Source organism: Pristiophorus japonicus, chromosome 1, assembly GCF_044704955.1.
Source record: "Pristiophorus japonicus isolate sPriJap1 chromosome 1, sPriJap1.hap1, whole genome shotgun sequence".
Lineage (NCBI taxonomy): Eukaryota > Metazoa > Chordata > Chondrichthyes > Pristiophoridae > Pristiophorus > Pristiophorus japonicus.
This window is the reverse complement of record NC_091977.1, coordinates 449,408,008-449,424,130: the sequence shown is the minus strand read 5'-3', so window position 1 is coordinate 449,424,130 and position 16,123 is coordinate 449,408,008. Positions and strand designations below refer to the sequence as shown.

The 16,123-nt window shown below is 43.5% G+C and overlaps 1 pseudogene; it reads right to left on the bottom strand.

Annotated features, from left to right (window-relative positions):
- Nucleotides 1-15,518: 15,518 nt before the first annotated feature.
- Nucleotides 15,519-15,757, bottom strand: LOC139279326 (U2 spliceosomal RNA; annotated as a pseudogene).
- Nucleotides 15,758-16,123: the final 366 nt, after the last annotated feature.

Genomic DNA, 16,123 nt, shown 5'->3' with positions numbered 1-16,123 from the left:
CCTCTCTAAGACCTTGACATCCTTCCTAAAAGGTGTTGTGTCCAGAATTGAACACAATTGTCCAGCTGAGGCCTAACCAGTGTTTTATAAAGGTTTAGCATAACTTCCTTGCTTTTTTAATTCTATGCCTCTATTAATAAAGCCTTGTATCCCCTATCTTTTTTTTAATAGCCTCTCAACTTGTCCTACCACCTTCAAAGATTTGTGTACATGCACCCCCCAGGTCTCTGCTCCCCCTTTAAATTGTACCATTTAGTTTATATTGCTTCGCCTCATTCTTCCTGACAAAATGCATCACGTCACACTTCTCTGCATTAAATTTCATCTGAAATGTGTCTGCCCATTTCACTAGTCTATTTATGTCCGCTTGAAGTCTGCTACAATTCTCCTCATTGTTTACTACATTTCCGAGTTTTTGTCATATTTACAATCATGATTTATGTACCAGCTGTACATTGATGGTATAATAGCCCTTTGTCTTCATGAATGGCAGAGTGTTTGGTCCAGTGGCATGTATGGCCTCATGAATGAAATCTTTGATGTATTTTACTTGTGGGAATATTGCCAAGTGGTAGAAGTGAAGAGATGGCTCTTTCTTTGTTTCACATAAAGCAGGATGAAATCAATGGCCATGGCAAACAATTGGTTAGATTTTGACAAAAAAAAAGTGTGGGGGTGGGGCGAAGTGGGCGATGGAGGTGGAGAAAGGGAACAGAGTCGATTTACACTGTGTGGCCTCATTTTAAAGCGGAACTGGCATCAAGGCCATCAGGTGGAGCCAGAATTGGGGCAGGAGTCAGATGCCACCAGGGACCCAAGGGAACCGTTTTTGGAATAAGTTAAGTGCTGAGGGGGTGGTTCAGAGCTGATGCTGGTCGAGGGAGGGAGAGGAACGGTTATGGCAGGGGAAGCCCAACGATTCCTTGCGGGGCTGGAAAGTGTGCTCCTGCTCCTCCCGGCCTGGAAGGAATTCCTCCAAAAATGAAAAAACTGAACTTACCTTGGCCACTTCTGGTCTTCCGCTGGATTTGTCTGGCAGGTTTGCCATCAGCGGGCTTCCTCTCCGAGTTCCAGTAAAAATAACGTTGCAGCTCCAATGACATCATCGGGCTGTGACTTTTACATTTCAATGAGGCCCCCACCTGCCTGTAAGCGGAGCCTTCATCGACTTGAAAGTCAGCAAATATAAAATGTCACCAGGTAAGAATGACACGACCTAGGAACAATAAGTCGATTCCCCTGATTTTAACCTCTTCACTTACCATTTCCACCAAGGGGTGTGGGGGGAGTGGTTAAAACCGACCCCAGCTATCCAGTTCATAAACTGAAGATTGGAAGATGCAATTGAGATGTCCTCCAGTTGCCTGGAAGGTTACAGCTGTAACCTTGAAAGTCATTGCGAGAACCATCACTGTGAGGGAAGTGGAGCGGAATCCATGATCTTATTAAATAGTGGAGCAGGCTCTAGGGGTCAAATGGCCTACTCCTGCTCCTATTTCTTGTGTTCTTGGAAGCAGTTACGGCACAATCTCAGCCGTCTTTGATGAATCCTCTGATCCATGTCAGAAAATATAAATAGTAAGGTAAACATAGAAACATAGAAAATAGGTGCAGGAGCAGGCCATTCAGCCCTTCTAGCCTGCACCGCCATTCAATGAGTTCATGGCTGAACATGAAACTTCAGTACCCCCTTCCTGCTTTCTCGCCATAACCCTTGATCCCCCGAGTAGTAAGGACTTCATCTAACTCCCTTTTGAATATATTTAGTGAATTGGCCTCAACTACTTTCTGTGGTAGAGAATTCCACAGGTTCACCACTCTCTGGGTGAAGAAGTTTCTCCTCATCTCGGTCCTAAATGGCTTACCCCTTATCCTCAGACTGTGACCCCTGGTTCTGGACTTCCCCAACATTGGGAACATTCTTCCTGCATCTAACCTGTCTAAACCCGTCAGAATTTTAAACGTTTCTATGAGGTCCCCTCTCATTCTTCTGAACTCCAGTGAATACAAGCCCAGTTGATCCAGTCTTTCTTGATAGGTCAGTCCCACCATCCCGGGAATCAGTCTGGTGAATCTTCGCTGCACTCCCTCAATAGCAAGAATGTCCTTCCTCAAGTTAGGAGACCAAAACTGTACACAATACTCCAGGTGTGGCCTCACCAAGGCCCTGTACAACTGTAGCAACACCTCCCTGCCCCTGTATTCAAATCCCCTCGCTATGAAGGCCAACATGCCATTTGCTTTCTTAACCGCCTGCTGTACCTGCATGCTAACCTTCAATGACTGATGTACCATGACACCCAGGTCTCGTTGCACCTTCTCTTTTCCTAATCTATCACCATTCAGATAATAGTCTGTCTCTCTGTTTTTACCACCAAAGTGGATAACCTCACATTTATCCACATTATACTTCATCTGCCATGCATTTGCCCACTCACCTAACCTATCCAAGTCACTCTGCAGCCTAATAGCATCCTCCTCGCAGCTCACACTGCCACCCAACTTAGTGTCATCCGCAAATTTGGAGATACTGCATTTAATCCCCTCGTCTAAATCATTAATGTACAATGTAAACAGCTGGGGCCCCAGCACAGAACCCTGCGGCACCCCACTAGTCACTGCCTGCCATTCTGAAAAGTACCCATTTACTCCTACTCTTTGCTTCCTGTCTGCCAACCAGTTCTCAATCCACGTCAGCACACTACCCCCAATCCCATGTGCTTTAACTTTGCACATTAATCTCTTGTGTGGGACCTTGTCGAAAGCCTTCTGAAAGTCCAAATATACCACATCAACTGGTTCTCCTTTGTCCACTTTACTGGAAACATCCTCAAAAAATTCCAGAAGATTTGTCAAGCATGATTTCCCTTTCACAAATCCATGCTGACTTGGACCTATTATGTCACCATTTTCCAGATGCACTGCTATGACATCCTTAATAATTGATTCCATCATTTTACCCACTACTGAGGTCAGACTGACCGGTCTATAATTCCCTGTTTTCTCTCTCCCTCCTTTTTTAAAAAGTGGGGTTACATTGGCTACCCTCCACTCCATAGGAACTGATCCAGAGTCAATGGAATGTTGGAAAATGACTGTCAATGCATCCGCTATTTCCAAGGCCACCTCCTTAAGTACTCTGGGATGCAGTCCATCAGGCCCTGGGGATTTATCGGCCTTCAATCCCATCAATTTCCCCAACACAATTTCCCGACTAATAAAGATTTCCCTCAGTTCCCCCTCCTTACTAGACCCTCTGACCCCTTACCTGGAAGGTATTGAGCAGTGTAACAACTACAGTTTAGGAATGGTCAGTGACTAAAGAAGCAACATAAATTCATATAAACATCAGGAATTCTCCAAGTAACTTCACAAACTTCCTTCCTTTACAAGACCAAACAGTGTAGGACCAAAGTTACTTATGGAAATGTAATTAAAAACATGAACCCAACTAAGTGAATGGGCCTGCCACCTCTGCTAATTTTGAACAGGTGCTCAGCCTATCAGGCAATGTTTCCATCGCCTAATCGCGTAAATAAGAGGCCCTGCTCATTTACATCAAATTGTATGGTGTAATGAACCTTGCATACTTTCAGTGTGCAGGCTTCAAGCATACGATGCACAACTGCCCCACGTTGTGATATGCTACACTCATCAGGTAAGGAGGCCTGAAATTACCTCCTTACCTGATAATATGACGATCCCATGCCAGATGCACAATAGCAGATCAGGCAACCGACACTGAATTATTGGTAACATTGTGTTATGCTTTAATCCTCAACAACATATTTTCCACATACCTATATATACTGGCCCTGAAAATCTATGGGAGGGATACATAATTCTTCCCCCAGTAACCCTCATATAGCTAGAGACCACTTCCATATTTAAATACAAAACTTTTAACCCTTAACCTTTGAGGGATCCAGGCTCCAATCACAACCTGAACCACTAGTCGGGCACCATACCTGTTGTGTCAGGGAAGTACGCACTCTGCCGATGCTACACAGGGTTCTGACTGAGGGCCAGGGCATTGGAATTCCTAACTTAAGGAACCCCACATCCGAGCTATATAATTGTCAGAATCCATCTGGTCAGGATCTTCGGTGCTGAACTCGTCAAAGTTTGGAGGGTCATGGAAAGATCCCTTTATTTAAATGCCAATGGCAGACATTCACACCACTGAGGCTGCATCTCAGGAACTCGCCCTTCAAAAGAGGCTGTATAGTGCTGGTTCTGAGCTGGCCCAACTCTGAAAGATTACACATATGCCCTCTTTATAGGGGCAAAAAGGTTTTATATATTGCCTGGAATCTTCAGGGTCTAGGCCAAGATCCAGACCTGGACCCCAGGTGGTCCTTATTTCCACCATTTAGATGGCTGGTCCACCTAATCCACCCACCAAATGAAAAGCTGGAGAAATAGAAATTTCTGGCACTGCGCATCCTTACTGCAGGCCCAGCCCACTCCTACATTGATGACCTTGTTTGGGAACAGCTGTGGATCCACCCCTAAAAAGGCCATCTGGTAAATCTCACATTATGCCAGGACCCAGCTGTGCTGGTGTTGGACACCATGGAGAGTTAAAGGATTAACAGTCAAATTTCTTTGTATCTTGGTGCAATAGACTTGCCAATATAAACAGGATGGCTTTGAACTATCGTGAGAAGAATGCATAGCTTATCTTCTGCTTTGTAAAGTGCTTGTGCACAGAAATATATGACTAATGACGTCAGCCATGAGTGATTAAAGTGTAACTTTAAGACCTAAGGCAATAAACATATGAAATAGTAACAGGAGTAGACATTTGGCCCCTTGAGCCTGCTCCGCCATTCAATAAGATCATGGCTGATCTGATCATGGGCTCAGCTCCACTTCCCTGCCCGCATAAGTAGGGTATCCATTAGCTATAGTATAGAAAGATAATGGTTGATAAAACCTGTGCTTCAAGGAACTACAACCGTTTGCATGAATAGACTGTTTTCAAAGGATATGGTGATATGAGGTCATGAGGTCTTATCTATCACATGTACCTGTGATAAAGGCAAAATATGACCTGTAAAGGAGCATAGTTTTTAATAGCTCTTCAGAGTGCACGAAAGGAATAGAAATCAAAAAGCCACTCTCTGACCCAGGTTGAGTTGATCTCTCAATCTCTCAATCTCGTTATCAATAAAACCTGTTTCGTATAATACAAATGTATTGCTGTATGCCACAGATGAAATGCTAACTTGTTGCCTTTCTGATGCACTCCCGCAACATAACTCTGGAATGGCTGTGGAAGTTCAGCCATACCAAAAATTGAGTAGAGGAGTGTAATGGTACTCATAGAAACATTCCAGAGGTTGGGAGTTCAAATCTACCATAGCAAGTTGTAAAATTGAAATCAATAAATTTGTTAAATTGTGAGCTAGCACAAAAAAGGAGATGACCATGAAAGCTTCCGGATTATTGTAAAAGTCCGACAGTTTCACAAATATCCTTCAGGGCAGGGGATCCACCAACACTTGGGGCTGGATTTTCACTTGTTTCGCCTCTGTTTTCGCCCCGGAGGAATGGCAATGGCGGTAGTAAGCTCTTCCATGTGGGGGGTCAGCTTCCAATGCACCGGCAGAATTTCAGAGCCAGTTTCGGCAGGGCGCGGAGCATTATCGCCTGGAAGAAGCAAACCGGTGTGCAATAGCCCTGGTTGCAACCGCGGCTCGATTTTTGGCTCCTGCTCAATCCGTAGCACTCCATAGAGTGCAGTGCTGGGACTGCCTATAAAAGCAGATGGTCTGAGCTGTAGCAGTTGCAGTGAGGTAAGTAATGTCGACCTCAGGTAAGTGTGACTGGTTTAAAAAAAAATTATTTTGCGATTTATGTTGTGGTGTCGTGAGTTATTTATTGGGAACGTTTTTGGTGGGTTTTTCAGGTTTCCCCCTCCCCCACCCCCAGGTCTGTCTAGAGCGCTCTGAAGCCTGGTGTTGAGCTCGGGATTTTCGCATGCTCATCCGACCAAGCGCCCTAAGAGAGGTGTACAATGCATCCCTTAGCCCTCCGTCGCACACTCAGGGCCCAGCTGCCGAATATTGTTGACTGAGGCACAAACTGTTCCCGGGCGCAAACTTTACCGCCCCGCTGCCATTACCGCCCTGAAATGAGCAAAGCCGAAATTCCAGCCCTCCACATAATTTCAGACTCTCACAATATGAGTGAAACTTAATGCCCTCTAAAGTGACCCAGCAAATAATCTCGTTCAAAATGGCTCATGGGCCATCTCAGGCAGCTCGGGGTGGGTAATAAATGCAACCTTTCCAGAGTCACCTACATCCCAAAAACAAATTTTTAATTTTTTTTAAAAAAGAACCCATTCTGTACTTATTCTGGGAATGTTTGAGATTTATATTGAATAGCAAATTAAAAATCTTCCATTTGCCAGAGCAAATATTCTCTCCTTTGCTAAACACAAAATCACTGCCAGAAATAAACCAATTGAGAACAATGACTGCAACTAATATCTTAAACAGCAGTGTCAGGTAAAAATGCTTTCTTGTAGAATGTAGGAATCAGGTTACTCTGAGTAATGTCATTAATTATTTCTTGTATTAACATGCATAGAATATAAGAACATAAGAAATAGGAGCAGGAGTAGGCCACCTGGCCTCTCGAGCCTGTTCCGCTATTTAATAAGATCATGGTTGATCTGATCATGGACTCAGCTCCACCTCCCTGCCCGCTCCCCATAACCCCTTATTCCCTTATTGCTCTAAAATCTGTCTATCTCCGCCTTAAATATATTCAATGACCCAGCCTCCATAGCTCTCTGGGGCAGAGAATTCCATAGATTTACAACCTGCAGAGAGAAGAAATTCCTCCTCATCTCAGTTTTAAATGGGCGACCTCTTATTCTGAGACTATGTCCCCTAATTTTAGCTTCCACTATGAATGGAAATATCCTCTCTGCATCCACCTTGTTGAGCCCCCTCATTATCTTATATGTTTCGATAAGATCACCTCTCATTCTTCTGAACTCCAATGAATAAAGGCCCAACTTGCTCACCATATCTTCATAAGGCAACCCCCTCATTTCCGGAATCAACCGAATGAACCTTCTCTGATCAGCCTCCAATGCTAGTATATCCTTCCTTAAATATGGAGACCAAAACTGTACACAGTACTCCAGGTGTGGCCTCACTAATACCCTGTACAGCTGGAAGGACTTCTGCTTTTATACTCTATCCCCCTTACAATAAAGGCGAACATTCCATTGCCTTCCTGATTACTTGCTGTACATGCATACTAACTTTTGTGCTTCATGTACAAGGACCCCCAGGTCACTCTGTACTGCAGCACTTTGCAATTTTTCTCCATTTAAATTATAATTTGCTTTTCTACTTTTTCTGCTAAAGTGGATAACTTGACATTTTCTCATATTATAATCCATCTACAAAATTTTTGCCACTCATTTAGCCTGTCTATATCCCTTTGCACATTTTTTGTGTACTCCTCACAATTTGTTTTCCCACCCATCTTTGTATCATCAGCAAACTTAGCTACATTATACTCGGTCCCTTCATCCAAGTCATTAATATAGACTGTAAATAGTTGAAGCCCCAGCACTGATCTCTGTGGCACCCCACTAGTTACTGTTTGCCAACTGGAAAATTACGCATTTATCCCGACTCTCTGTTTTCTGTTAGTTAGTCAATCCTCTATCCATGCTAATATATTACCCCCAACCCCGCGAACTTTTATCTTGTGCAGTAACCTTTTATGTGGCACCTTATCGAATGCCTTCTGGAAATCCAAATACATCATATCCACTGGTTCCCCCTTATCTACCCTACGTGTTACATCCTCAAAGAACTCCAGAAAATTTGTCAAACATGATTTCCCTTTCATAAATCCATGCTGACTCTGCTTGATTGAATTATGCTTTTCCAAATATCCAGCTACTGCTTCCTTAATAATGGACTCCAGCATTTTCCCAACGACAGATGTTAGACTAACTGGTCTATAAAATGTTTCTTCTCCATATTCACAGAGACATGACTTCATTAGCTGTAGATTCTGCAAGCAGAGTTAACAATTACGTAAAATCCCCTTTTCCACTTTTCCATTAGGTTACATTCACACTGACACGAACGTTTGAATTCCCATCCCAATCTACTGGCTAAGCTGTACAATATATCACAACATGAATTATTTCATGAACAATAATATGTAAAACAGAGAAAAGAATTTTCTGTTTTGAGTGCAGCTTTCATCATCATAGGAAGTCCCTCGAAACGAGGATGACTTGCTTCTACGCCAAAAAAAAGGATGAGTTCACAGGTGTTTCGAATGAAGAACCCGAACTACATCCTCAAGGGTGGAAGATGCCTGTGCGTAGATTTTTTTAACGTGTGGTGGCCGTTGCACACCAGCCACCACATGGGCTTGACAGAGCTAGGTCTTGGTCCAGTGGCAAGGATTAACCAAGACAACTGGAGACCTGCTCTGCTGCACGGACCTAGTGCGCACACATATTGCAGTGTGGGCTGGCCCGTGCTACACCTGGCCCCGAACTCATGCCTTCTCTGGGCCCCGATCATGATACCGCGCATACCAATAGCTTACACATTACAATGGTTCTCTCTTTCATGCATAATAGCAGTGCACACCCTTTTCTCTACTGGTCCACAGATTTTGGAATAGGTCAGAATTTTATTTTTATTTTAAAATACCAAATACATGTGATTGCCTCACGTTCGGAACTAGAGGTTTTTCACACAATTTAAACCAACCAAAAATTCACCATGGCCATAGTAAAAATCTGTTTTTCACAGGTTAATTAACCTCAATAACTCCAAATTAATTCAAACCAATTTCAAACTAACCAGTGCCAGTTGAAGAAAACTATACATACACACACACTTAAAGACAAGTTAAAAACCATACACATGCTTTTAACTTTATCATTCACACTGAAACATCAGGGGTTTTTGTTATGTATGGAGAAAGAGTCAGACTGAACACTGTGAGCTTAAAGTAAAGTTGTGACCTTAGTCTTTTATTGCAGGTCTCCAGAGTGCCTCTCCAACCTGTGAAGCCGAAGTGCAGCTTTAGTTAATGCTTGTATATCCTTTGGCAATAATGCACTTAAATACAGGGTATGTAAGGTGATGTTCAAACATGTACCAGTCAGAATGACATGTCAAATTGGCAAAGTAATGGTTTATTTCACACAGTTCTAAGCACTCTGAAATGTCTATAAAAATGTAAGAAGTAATTATGAACTTAGCTTTGTAACATTTCAACAGCTTTTCCTGTTAAACGAATGTCTGTGAAAAAGTAAACCTTTGGAAATACTGTATTAAATTTGAGTATTGACTTTCTAAATGTAATATTTTAACTCTTCAAGAACTATTCACATGTATGCACCATTATAAATTAACAACTGCTCTATAATTTCAAACATTTCTGTATGTAATCGGACTTTATCAGATTTAGAAATATCAATTGTTTATTTTGCACATGTGGTAAGACAGGAAAAATATGTAACAAAAGTTCAAAGCTTTCTCACTACACAGAACATTAAAGATAAATGTTAACAGAAAGAATACATAGGTTATATCTCTCTTTGCTTTCTTTAACATATTGAATCTAGATTCTAGCTGAATGAAATGTGAATGACTGCTGCAGCTATCTCCAACACTTCAGCTAAGGTGCCTTTGTGAACCCGAGCGATACAACAAGGTGAGACCTTACCAATCTTTCATTGCCCTACACTGGTTAGCCAGTCTGTCTCTGACTAATATTGCACTTGATAACTTTGACCAAAACAAGCAACTCATTATGTGGGAAGCACACGTGCAAATGTTAGCACCTTTTTCTGTGGAGGCGGAAGTTGTGGGTATGGTTCTTAATTAATACTTTGCGTTTGTTTTCACAAAAGAGAGGGGCGATGCAGACACTATTATCAAGGAGAAGAAATGTGAAATATTAGATGAAATAAACATAGTGAGAGAGAAGGTCCTGATACAGTTAAGCAGAGTATTGGTGAGGCCACACCTGGAATATTGTGTACAGTTTTGATTTCCATATTTAAGAAAGGATATATTTGCTTTGGAGGCAGTTCAGAGGTTTACTAGGTTGATTCTGGAGATGAGGGGGTTGACTTATGAGAAAAAGTTGAGTAGGTTGGGCCTCTACTCATTGGAATTCAGAAGAATTGAGAGGTGATCTTATCGAAATGTATAAGATTATGAGGGAGCTTGACAAGGTGGATGCAGAGAGGATGTTTCCAGTGATAGAAGAGACTAGAACTCGGGGCCATAATCTTAGAATAAGGGGCCGCCCATTTAAAACTGAGATGAGGAGGAATTTCTTCTCTCAAAGGGTTGTAAATCTATGGAATGCGCTGCCTCAGAGAGCTGTGGAAGCTAGGTCATTGAATAAATTTAAGACAGAGATTGACAGTTTCTTAACCGATAAGCGAATAAGAGATTATGGGGAGCGGGCAGGGAAGTAGACCTGAGACTATGATCGGATCAGCTATGATCGTATTAAATGGCAGAGCAGGCTGGAGGGACTGTATGGCCTACTCCTGCTCCTATTTCTTATGTAGGAGGTATTAAGGGGTTTAGCAGCTTTGAAAGTGGATAAATCCCCAGGCCCGGATGAAATGTATCCCAGGCTGCTAAGTGAAGCAAAAGAGGAAATAGCAGAAGCTTTGACGATCATTTTCCAATCCTCTCTGGCTACAGGTGTGGTGCCAGAGGACTGGAGGACTGCTAATGTGGTACCTTTGTTTAAGGAGGGAGAAAGGGATAGACTGAGTAATTGCAGGCCAGTCAGCCGAACCTCAGTGGTGGGAAAATTATTGGAAAAAATCCTGAAGGACAGGATAAATCTTCACTTAGAAAGACACGGATTAATCAAGGACAGTCAGCATGGATTTGTTAAGGGAAGGTCGTGTCTGACTAACTTGACTGAATTTTTTAGGAGGTAATCAAGAGGGTTGATGAAGGCAAAGCATATGATGTAGTATATATGGACTTTAGCAAAACTTTTGATAAGATCCCACATGGCAGACTGGTCACAAAAGTAAAAGCTCATGGAGTCCAGGGCAAAGGGGCAAGTTGGATCCAAAGTTGGCTCGGAGGCAGGAAACAAAGGGTAATGGCTGATGGGTGTTTTTGCGACTGGATGTTTCCAGTGGGGTTCTGCAGGGCTCAGTACTAGGTGCCTTGCTTTTTGATATTTACATCAATGATCTAGACTTGAATATAGGGGGTATGATTAAGAAGTTTGCAGATGATGCGAAAATCGGCTGTGTGGTTGACAATGAAGAAGAAAGCTGCAGACTGCAGGAAGATATCAATCAACTGGTCAGGTGGGCAGAACAGTGGCAAACAGAATTTAATCCAGAGAAATGTGAGGTAATGCATTTTGGGGAGGACTTACAAGGAATGAGAATACACATTAAATGGTAGGATACTGAGAAGTGTAGAGGAACAAAGGGACCTTGGAGTGCATGTCCACAGATCCTGGAAAGTAGTAGGCCAGGTAGATAAGGTGATTAAGAAGGCATACAGAATGCTTGCCTTTATTAGCCGAAGCATAGAATACAAGAGCAGGGGGATTATGGTTGAACTGTATATAACACTGGTTAGGCCACAGCTGGAGTACTGCGTGCAGTTCTGGTCACCGCATTGCAGGAAGGACGTGACTGCACTGGAGAGGGTACAGAGGAGATTTATGAAGATGTTGCCGGGAGTGGAGAATCTAAGCTATGAGGACAGATTAGATAGGCTGGATTTGTTTCCATTGGAACAGAAGAGGCTGAGGGGGGACCTCATTGAGGTGTATAAAATTATGAGGCGCCTAGATATAGTGGATAGAAAGGGCCTATTTCCCCTAGCAGAGGGATCAACAACCAGGGGGCATAAATTTAAAGTAATTGATAGAAGGTTTAGAGGGGATTTGAGGGGAAATTTCTTCACACAGAGGGTTGTGGGGGTCTGGAACTCATTGACTGAAAGGATGGTAGAGGCAGAAACCCTCACCACATTTAAAAAGTACTTGGATGTGCACCTTAAGTGGCGTAACCTGCAGCGTTATGGACCGAGAGCTGGAAAGTGGGATTAGGCTGGATAACCTCTTGTTGGCTGGCATGGACACGATGGGCTGAAATGGCCTCCTTCCATGTTGTAAACTTCTATGATTCTATGATTAACCAAGCTTAGGATCAGAATCCAGCTCTCCCAGCTGCACAACAGTTTACTTTATAGGTTGTTCCGCTGGGGCTGAATACTCACCTTTATGCTTAAACTCTAGTACTGTGCTGTATAAATAAGTCAATATTAATGAAAGTAAAAGAATCCTACCTGTATAAAGCCTGTGAACCAGATCAAACACTTTGCACCTATTAATTGAGAATAATGGAACATTCACATTTGTAACTTGAGGAGTAGAAGGAGGCATTCAGCAAATGTAAAATCTTCCGGCCACTACAAAGTTCAAATTATAATTTATACTTTTATATTTTCGTTGTCCTCACTTCAGTTACCTCATTGCCATAGAGAGAATTAAAGAAATTAAATTGCTTTTTTCTCTCCTCCCCGCTCCATATGACAATCTAGTAAATTAGAAAGAATGAAAGAACTTGCATTTATATAATGCCTTCTAGGTCCTCAGGATGCCCTTCACAGCTAATGAATTAATTTTGAAGTGTAGTCGCTGTTGTGAAGGCAAATACAAAAGCCAAAGTATGCAAAATAAGGTCTAAAAAACAGTGTTGAGATAAATGATCAGATAATCTGTTTTCAGTGGTGTTGGTTAAGAGACAAATGTTGACCAGGACACCAGAGAACTCCCCTGCTCTTCTTCAAATAATGCTATAGTATATATTACTTGAATAGGCAGTCAGGGCCTCAGTTTAACATCTCATCCAAAAGAAAGCATACAGCACTCTATCAGCACGGCACTGAAGTATCAGCATAAAATCCAGGATTTTAGTTCAAGTCCCACTAAAATCCTGGAGTGGGACTTGAACCCACAACCTTCTGACTAGGAGGTGAGGGTGCTACCACAGACCTAACCTGACACTTAAGTTAAAAGTAATATCTATAGGAAATGTTATGGCCCAGATTTTAAGTGGGGCTCATGACCATGTATGCACAGTGTACGTGGTCGGAAGTACCCGACAAGTTCCGGGTTTCCATTGGTGCTGCGCATGCGCCAAAACCCAGAACTTGCGATCTGTCACATTTCAGCTTGACAGATTATTCGCATGCACAGGAAATGGACATTTTCTGGCAGAGAGTTGGGCTACTTGTCCACAAAACTCTTACGTCTGGTAAAAGCAGGCGTAGGGCCTTCTTTGACCAGCGTAAGGGTTTAAATAAATACAAAACATTTTTTTTAATCATTTAAACATGCCAAAACTTTAAAAATTAGTTTAGGTTATTTTTGGCTCCTTTAAAAATGTTTACATTTATTTATCAAAAAAATAAATTTTTGTTTTAAATGTTTAATTAAATTGTGTTTTAATTAATTTTAAACATGTTAAGATTTATTTTTACTAAGGTTGTGTGAAAATGTATTTTTATGTCACCCTAATATGCTTATGGGGATTCCTACGTTAATGGAATCCCCATAAGCAACAGGAATCCCCCTTTTTGATTGGTTGGGCCGGCACACGTGATCCCAGGGACGCTTGTGAACCGCATGTGCCCCTGGGATACGTGGGCCTTTACGCAGGCGTATGCCTGCAGATTCAGGACCGCAAGAGTCCAAAGATAAGGAGGCACCAGGTAGATGCATACTGTTCTTGCTGATCGAGGCATTCGCCCATGGGAAGCCTCCGACTGCAATTTCAGGGCTTATATATTTCAGATTTTTCATTATAGCTGTAGTTCAAAAATCATGAAATTTAATGTAGAATGGAAAATTATTCGTAAAATTGAGGCCCCGACATTTACAGGGAGGCCATGAGGGAGCGGGTTGCGTGTTTGCGGGGTGGGGAAATCATATATGTCAGGAATGTGAGGTCCTGACGAACTTAACGCCATTATCACATTTTTACTCCGTTTCCCGCCTGGCTTGCAGCAAGATTGACAAGTTGGCTGGCTGCCGGGCAGGAAAGCCCGCAGTAGAAAGCTGCAACCGGGGACCATTGGGATCAGTCCCTGGAACCTGGGTAACATCGCAGGTTGGTGTTGAGGGGGGGGGGGTGGCGAGGAGTCAGACCGGCAGATAGGTGGGAGATGGGACCAGGAGAGATCGCAGGATTGGTGAGGGAGTGGGGGGGTGGCAGGGAGGCGGATGGAGTCGGACTGGCTATCAGGAGCGAGGTGAAACTGGGAGATTGCCGGGTTGGTGGGGTAGTTGAACCAGGAGAGATTGCAGATTTGGAGGGTGGGGATCGGCTGTTCACAGCAGTAGATTTGCCTAAGGGGCTGGAGGAAGCACTCCTGCTCTTTCTAACTCACAGCAATACTAAAAAAAGCACTTATCTGCTGGATCTGGCTTCCCCCACCTCCCTTTAGCCCTGGGAAACCTGGCTGGACAATAGTGAATTTAAATGACTGCCAAAATATCATGAAGGGAACCTCATTTACATATTATAATGACAGAACCACCTATCCGGAGGTGGTTGTGTCATTACTCAGAAGCCCGCAAACCCACCATGCTTAAAACAGAAGCAGGCTCATTTGCAGCGGGTTGGGGTCGGTTTCACATATTTGACAATTTAACAACCTCCTCATATGTTCAGCAGGGTTATGAGTTTTGAAGCACCCAGTTGTGCCTGATGACTAAGTTTCCATAACAAGGGCATTAAGCTGCGGTTGGCAGCTTGAGCTTGAGCTACCCTGCTCCAACAAGTGATCTTAGATAATGTAGAACAGATGAAGCAAGTTTAAGATTTATCTAGAATACACTCCCAAATCATGTGTAGCATGGGTACGAGGTCCCTTTTCACTACAATACCAAGCACTTCTAGGTTAGCTGCTATTAGGAGCTCTCTCTAGGAATAGTGTCACCATACATACACTACAACTTCTGTGCATTCATCCCACAACAGAATGTTTTCAGTACCCTCATCCGGTTTCACTTTGGTGCACAAAACAAGTACTCATTAAATGTTCAAGAAAGGTTATTACATGAAGACTGCATGTACGCCCATTAGTCTCACTATCATCAGAGATTCTGAAAACAGCAAGGGCTGGATTTTTGGCTGCTGTCCACCTCTGTTTTCACCCCAGAGGGGCGGCAATGGTGGCGGTGAGCTTTCCTGGGCAGGTGGCAAGCTTCCAGCGCCCCGCCGGGGTTTTTGGGGCTGGTTTTGGTGGGGCGCGGAGCATTACTACCCAGGAGATGCGAGTCAGTGTGCTACGCACCTGGTTACAACACCGGCTCGATTTTTGACTCCTTTTTTTTTGAAATTCGTAGCCAATCGTTCCAATTCTTTGTCAAATCACAAACGCCAGAGGTCACCTTGCACACGCCAAGGATCACTCTGCGCCAATGCTCTTAGCCAAAAGGCCTAGAGCCACTGCACCGTTCCTGGAAGTACTGCAATACCAGGTTCGTGCCATGGAGGTGGATGGGTCAGGTCCCCCACACACCTCCGTGGAGGTGGATGGGTCAAGCCACCCCACCCACCTCCTGTTTCCAAAAAAGCAAGCATATACCTTCCTGATCCAGGGAGAACCACCCAGAGGTCATGGTGGCTACTCCCCTGTCAGGTCAGTTACGCATGATCTTAGCCAAAAGGCCGAGAAGCGATTTTTGACTCCTGCCCGACCCATAGCACCCCGCAGCGCGCCTGTGGATTCCAAGCTGTCGCGGCTGCAGTGAGGTAAGTAATGCCGACCTCAGGTAAGTGTGATTGTTTTTTCTTTTATATTGTGGTGGCGTGGGCTATGTAATGGGAATGTTTTTGGTGGGTTTTTTTCAGATTTTTTTCTTTTTCCCAGACCTCTCTTAGAGCGCTCCCAGGCCGGCTGTTTAGCTCGGGATTTTCACATGCTCAGCCGGCCGAGCGCCCTAAGAGAGCTAGCTGTGCAATGCCTCCCTTAGCACTCTGTCTCACACGCAGGGCCCAGCTGCCGAATTCTGCTGTCTGAGGCGCAAACTATTCCTGGGCACAAAC